Below are 6,696 nucleotides of genomic sequence, written 5' to 3'. Positions count from 1 at the left end.
ACAAGTTGATTCATGAAAGAAGATATTTCCTTTGTATATTTTTTATTTTATTCTTTCTATTCTTAGAATGTTTGTCTGTAGCATGCTGTGTTGCACTATAGCTAATGAAGGTTGTGGCGGAGAAGCTAATGAAGGTTATGGATATTTAGAATTATGTCTTTGAGAAATTGTATTATGAAAGATTAAGTTTTTAAAATTTGATATTAAAAAATAAATTTTTAATTTGAGAATATGTAAATGAGATGAGATTAATGAATATTTAGGGTTTTAAATTGAGATTAATGAATGATTTGAAATTAAAAATAAATAACTACAAGATGTGGAGGTTTGAAAACCTCTCAAAATAGTTAATTTGTGTCAAATTGAAAAATCAATTTGTAAGGGGTTTTAAACTGCCACAAAAGTGATTTAAAACCCCCACTGAATAAATTTTGAAGGTTGTTAAAAACCCCACAAAAGACCTCATGGCACCTCAAATTTTGGGGGTTTTGGAAACCCCCACAAACCATTTGGTGGGGGTTATAAACATCCACAAATAAGAAAAAAAACCTCCACAAATAAACAAAAACCTTGTAGTGCTGCACCTTATCTGTCTCTTCCTTTCTACTCAAGTATGAAAAAGGGACTGGTGGACAAAATTGTGATCATCAATAATGGCTCTTTGGTATGTGCATCTATTAACTCAGCACTTTCTTTCCACAACTTCACTCAACTAACCAGCAAGTGTACTGGGTCGTCCAAGTAATAAACCTTACAGGAGTAAAGGTCGATCCCACAGAGATTGTTGGTATGAAGCAAGCTATGGTCACCTTGTAAATCTCAGTCAGGCGGATAATAATTGATTATAGAATTTCGAAAATCAAATAATAGTAAATAAACATAAAATAAAGATAAAGTTACTCATCTAATTTAATGGTGGGAATTTCAGATAGGTATATGGAGATGCTATGTTCCTTCTGAATCTCTGCTTTCCTACTACATCCATTCAATCCTTCTTATTCCTTTCCATGGCAAGCTGTATGTAGGACATCACCGTTGTCAATGGCTACATCCCATCCTCTTAGTGAAAATGGTCCAAATACTCTGTCACAGTACGGCTAATCATCTGTCGGTTCTCAATCAGGTTGGAATAGAATCCAGTGATTCTTTTGCGTCTGTCACTAACGCCCAGCCTTCAGGAGTTTAAAGCTCGTCACAGTCATTCAATCCCGGAATCCTACTCGGAATACCACAGACAAGGTTAGACTTTCCGGATTCCCATGAATGCCGCCATCAATTCTAGCTTATACCACGAAGATTCTGATTAAGGAATCCAAGAGATATGCGCTCGGCCTAAGGTAGAACGGAAGTGGTTGTCAGTCACGCACGTTCATAAGTGAGAATGATGATGAGTGTCACGGATTATCACATTCATCAAGTTGAAGTGCAACGAATATCTTAGAACAGGAATAAATCGAATTGGATAGAAGATAGTAGTAATTGCATTGAAACTTGAGGTACAGCAGAGCTCCACACCCTTAATCTTTGGTGTGTTGAAACTCCACCGTTGAAAATACATAAGTGATCAAGGTTCAGGCATGGCCGAATGGCCAGCCCCCAAAATGAAAACCAGGATGTCAAAATCCAAATGGAACCAAGATGTCAAATAGACTAGTAAAATGTTCTATTTATACTAAACTAGCTACTAGGGTTTACAGAGGTAAGTAATTGATGCATAAATCCACTTCCGGGGCTCACTTGGTGTGTGCTTGGGCTGAGCTTGATCTATCCTCGAGCTGAGGCTTTTCTTGGAGTTGAACGCCAAGTTGTAACGTGTTTTGGGTGTTCAACTCTGGTTCGTGACGTGTTTCTGGCGTTTGACTCCAGAATGCAGCATGGAACTGGCGTTGAGCGCCAGTTTATGTCGTCAAATCTCGAATAAAGTATGGACTATTATATATTACTGGAAAGCTCTGGATGTTTACTTTCCAACGCCGTTGAGAGCGCGCCATTTGGAGTTCTATAGATCAAGAAAATTTATTTCGAGTGCAGGGAGATCAGATTCCAACAGCATCAGTAGTCCTTTGTCAGCCTCCTATCAGAGTTTTGCTCAGGTCCCTCAATTTCAGCCAGAAAATACCTGAAATCACAGAAAAACATACAAACTCATAGTAAAGTCCAAAAATGTGAATTTAGCATAAAAACTAATGAAAACATCCCTAAAAGTAACTAGATCATACTAAAAACTACCTAAAAACAATGCCAAAAAGCGTATAAATTATCCGCTCATCACAACACCAAACTTAAATTGTTGCTTGTCCCCAAGCAGCTGAAAATTAATTAGGATAAAAAGAAGATAATGTACTATAAATCTCAAAATATCAATGAATATTAATTCTAATTAGATGAGCGGGACTTGTAGCTTTTTGCTTCTGAACAGTTTTGGCATCTCACTTTTTCCTTTGAAGTCTAGAATGATTGGCTTCTATAGGAACTTAAAATTTCAGATAGTGTTATTGATTCTCCTAGTTAAGTTTGTTGATTCTTGAACACAGCTACTTTTATGAGTCTTGGCCGTGGCCCTAAGCACTTTGTTTTCCAGTATTACCACCGGATACATAAATGCCACAGACACATGACTGGGTGAACCTTTTCAGATTGTGACTCAGCTTTGCTAGAGTCCCCAGTTAGAGGTGTCAGAGCTCTTAAGCACACTCTTTTTGCTTTGGATCACGACTTTAACCACTCAGTCTCAAGCTTTTCACTTGGACCTTCATGACACAAGCACATGGCTAGGGATAGCTTGACTTTAACCACTCTTTTTGCTTTTTCACTGCTTTTTCTTGCTTCAAGAATCAATTTTCATGATTTTTTAGATCATCAATAACATTTCTCTTTTTCATCATTCTTTCAAGAGCCAAAAATTTTAACATTCATAAACAACAAGATAAAAAATATGCACTATTTAAGCATTCATTCAGAAAACAAAGAGTATTGTCACCACATCAATATAATTAAATTAAATTCAAGGACAATTTTCGAAATTTATGTACTTCTTATTCTTTTGAATTAAAAACATTTTTCATTTAAGAGAGGTGAAGGATTTATTGAATTTATTTATAGCTTTAAGACATAGTTACTACATACTAATGATCATGAAGTAGAGACACAAAACATAAACAAACATAAAGCATAAAAACAGAAAAACAGAAAAAAATTAAGAACAAGGAATGAGTCCACCTTAGTGATGGTGACACTTTCTTCTTGAAGAGCTAATGATGCTTTTTGAGCTCCTTTATGTCTCTTCCTTGCCTTTGTTGCATGATCCCTAGTGATTTTGGTGCTCCTATCCTTAGTTGCTCCCAATAATTGTGTGGAGGACAATTTATCCCCTGAGGTATCTCAGGGATCTCTTGATTTGCAGTCAAATATTTTACCACTGAGCTATAACCCTTTAGATAAGTCTTTCCATCTCCCATGACTCAGAGGTGGAAGCTTTTGTCTTCCCTTTTCTCTTTTTTTTTGAGGTTTCTCTGGCCTTAGGTGCCATCAATGGTTATGGAAAAACAAAAAGCTATGCTTTTACCACACCAAACTTAGAAAATTGCTCACCCTCGAGCAAGAGAAGAAAGAAAAGAAGAAGAATAAGAAGAAGATATGGAGGAGATGGAGGGATGTTTGTATTCGGCTATATGGGTGGGATTGGGTTGGAAAGAGAATTTGAATTTTGAAGGTAGGTGGGGTGTATGGGGAAGAGTGGATGGATGTGAGTGGTGAGTGGAAAACAGAAGGGATGACCATGAATGAAGAGGGAGAGGGTGAGGTAGGTGGGGATCCTATGGGGTCCACAGATCCTGAGATGATCCTGTGGGGTCCACAGATCCTGAGGTGTCAAGGATTTACATCCCTGCACCAATTAGGCATGTAGAATGCCTTTGCATACAATTATGGCATTTAAACGCCAAAGTGATGCTCATTCTGGGCGTTCAACGCCCATGTGCAGCATGTTTCTGGCGTTGAACGCCAGGTCCATGCTTGTTTCTGGCATTCAGTGCCAGATCCATGCTCTGTTCTGGCGTTGAACGCCAGCCAGATGCTCCTTACTGGCGTTTAAACGCCAGTAAGTCCTTCCTCCAGGATGTGATTTTTCTTCTGCTGTTTTTGATTCTGTTTTTAATTTTAGTATTTTTTTGTGACTCCACATGATCATGAACCTAATAAAACATAAAAAAACAATGAAAATAAAATAAAATTTGATAAATAAAAATTGGGTTGCCTCCCAATAAGCGCTTCTTTAATGTCAATAGCTTGACAATGAGCTCTCATGGAGCTTCCCAGATGTTCAGAGCATTGTTGGGACCTCCCAACACCAAACTTAGAGTTTGAATGTGGGGGTTCAACACTAAACTTAGAGTTTGGTTGTGGCCTCCCAACACCAAACTTAGAGTTTGACTGTGGGGGCTCTGTTTGACTCTGCATTGAGAGAAGCTGTTCATGCTTCCTCTTATTACCAAATATCTTGGCATTTAGCTTCATGATGGCTCCTAGATATTGAGCAACTTGCTCTCCAGTTACATCTTCATCCTCTTCAGAGGAAGAATAGTCTTCAGAGCTCATGAATGGAAGAAGGAGGTTTAATGGAATCTCTATGGTCTCTATATGAGCCTCAGATTCCTTTGGGTCCTCAATAGGGAACTCCTTCTTGGTTGGGAGACGTCCTATGAGGTCTTCCTCATTGGGATTCACGTCCTCCCCTTCCTCCTTGTATTCGGCCATATTGACTATATTAATGGCCTTGCACTCTCTCTTTGGATTCTCTTCTGTATTGCTTGGGAGAGTACTAGGAGGAGTTTCAGTGACTTTCTTACTCAGCTCAGCTGGCCCACTTGTGCCTCCAAATTTCTAATGGAGGACCTTGTTTCATTCATGAAACTTAAAGTGGCCTTAGACAGGTCAGAGACTACATTTGCTAAGTTAGAGGTATTCTGTTCATAATTCTCTGTCTGTTGCTGAGAAGATGATGGATAAGGCTTGATATTGCTGAGCCTATTTCTTCCACCATTATTAAAGCCTTGTTGAGGCTTTTGTTGATCCTTCCATGAGAAATTTGGATGATTTCTCCATGATGAATTATAGGTGTTTCCATAAGGTTCACCCATATAATTTACCTCTGCCATTGCAGGGTTTTCAGGATCATAAGCTTCTTCTTCAGAAGATGCCTCTTTAGTGCTGTTGGATGTATTTTGCCATCCATTCAGACTTTGGGAAATCATGTTAACTTACTGAGTCAACACTTTGTTCTGAGCCAATATAGCATTCAGAGCATCAATCTCAAGAACTCCCTTCCTCTGAGGCGTCCCATTATTCACGAAATTCCTCTCAGAAGTGTACATGAACTGGTTATTTGTAACCATGTCAATAAGTTCTTGAGCTTCTGCAGGCGTTTTCTTTAGGTGAATGGATCCACCTGTAGAATGGTCCAATGACATCTTAGAGAATTCAGATAGACCATATAGAATATATCCAAAATAGTCCATTCTGAAAGCATGTCAGAAGGACACCTTTTGGTCTGCTGCTTGTATCTTTCCCAAGCTTCATAGAGGGATTCACCATTTTTTTGTTTGAATGTCTGAACATCCAATCTAAGCTTGCTCAGCTTTTGAGGAGGAAAGAATTTAGCCAAGAAGGCCGTGACCAGCTTATCCCATGAGTCCGGCTATCTTTAGGTTGTGAATCCAACCATGTTCTAGCTCTGTCTCTTACAGCAAAAGGGAAAAGCATGAGTCTGTAGACTTCAGGATCTACTCCATTCGTCTTTACAATCTCACAGATCTGTAAGAACTCATTTAAAAACTGATAGGGATCTTTTGATGGAAGTCCATAAAACTTGCAATTTTGTTGCATTAGAGCAACTAGTTGAGGTTTCAGCTCAAAATTGTTTGCTCCAATGGTGGGAATTGAGATGCTTCTTCCATCAAACTTGGAAGTAGGTGTAGTATAATCACCAAGCATCCTCCTTGCATTATTGTTGTTAGGTTCGGCTGCCATGTCTTTTTCTTGTTCGAAAATTTCAGTAAGGTTGTCTCTGGATTGTTGTAATTTAGCTTCTCTTAGTTTCCTCTTCAAAGTCCTTTCAGGTTCTGGATCAGCTTCAACAAGAATGCCTTTTTCCTTGTTCCTGCTCATATGAAAGAGAAGAAAACAAGAAAAGAAGAGGAATCCTCTATGTCCAAACAGAAAGGTGAGGTTAGGGGTAGTGAATTGAGATGAAGAGAGGTGAAGAGAAGTGTTAGTAAATAAATAAATAAATAGAAGAAGATGAGAGAGAGATTTTCGAAAATATTTTTAAAAAGGAGTTAATGATTTTTGAAAATTAAGATAAGAAATTAAAATTAAAATTAAAATTTGAAAATATTAATTAATTAAAAAGAATTTTTGAAAAAGAAGGAGATATTTTCGAAAATTAGAGATAGAAAAATAGTTAGATGGTTTTGAAAAAGATAAGAAACCAACAAAAAGTTAATTAGTTGATTGAAAGAGATTTGAAAATCAATTTTGAAAAGATAAGAAGATAAGAAGATATTTTGAAATCAAATTTTTTTGGATAAGACAAAATTTTTGAAAAAGATATGATATAAAAGATAAGATAAGATAGATTTAATTTTTAAAATTAAAATTAATTACTTGACTAACAGGAAACTAAAAGATATGATTCTA

The 6,696-nt window shown here is 37.3% G+C and overlaps 1 non-coding gene across 1 annotated transcript; it reads left to right on the top strand.

The window, feature by feature from the left end:
* Positions 1-5,521: 5,521 nt before the first annotated feature.
* On the top strand, positions 5,522-5,629 carry LOC130952752 (small nucleolar RNA R71). Its single transcript, XR_009074929.1, has one exon. It is a non-coding gene; the product is annotated as a small nucleolar RNA R71 (small nucleolar RNA).
* Positions 5,630-6,696: the final 1,067 nt, after the last annotated feature.

The sequence above is a fragment of the Arachis stenosperma genome, chromosome 9 (assembly GCF_014773155.1).
Source record: "Arachis stenosperma cultivar V10309 chromosome 9, arast.V10309.gnm1.PFL2, whole genome shotgun sequence".
Lineage (NCBI taxonomy): Eukaryota > Viridiplantae > Streptophyta > Magnoliopsida > Fabales > Fabaceae > Arachis > Arachis stenosperma.
This window is presented reverse-complemented; position numbering and strand designations above follow the sequence as displayed.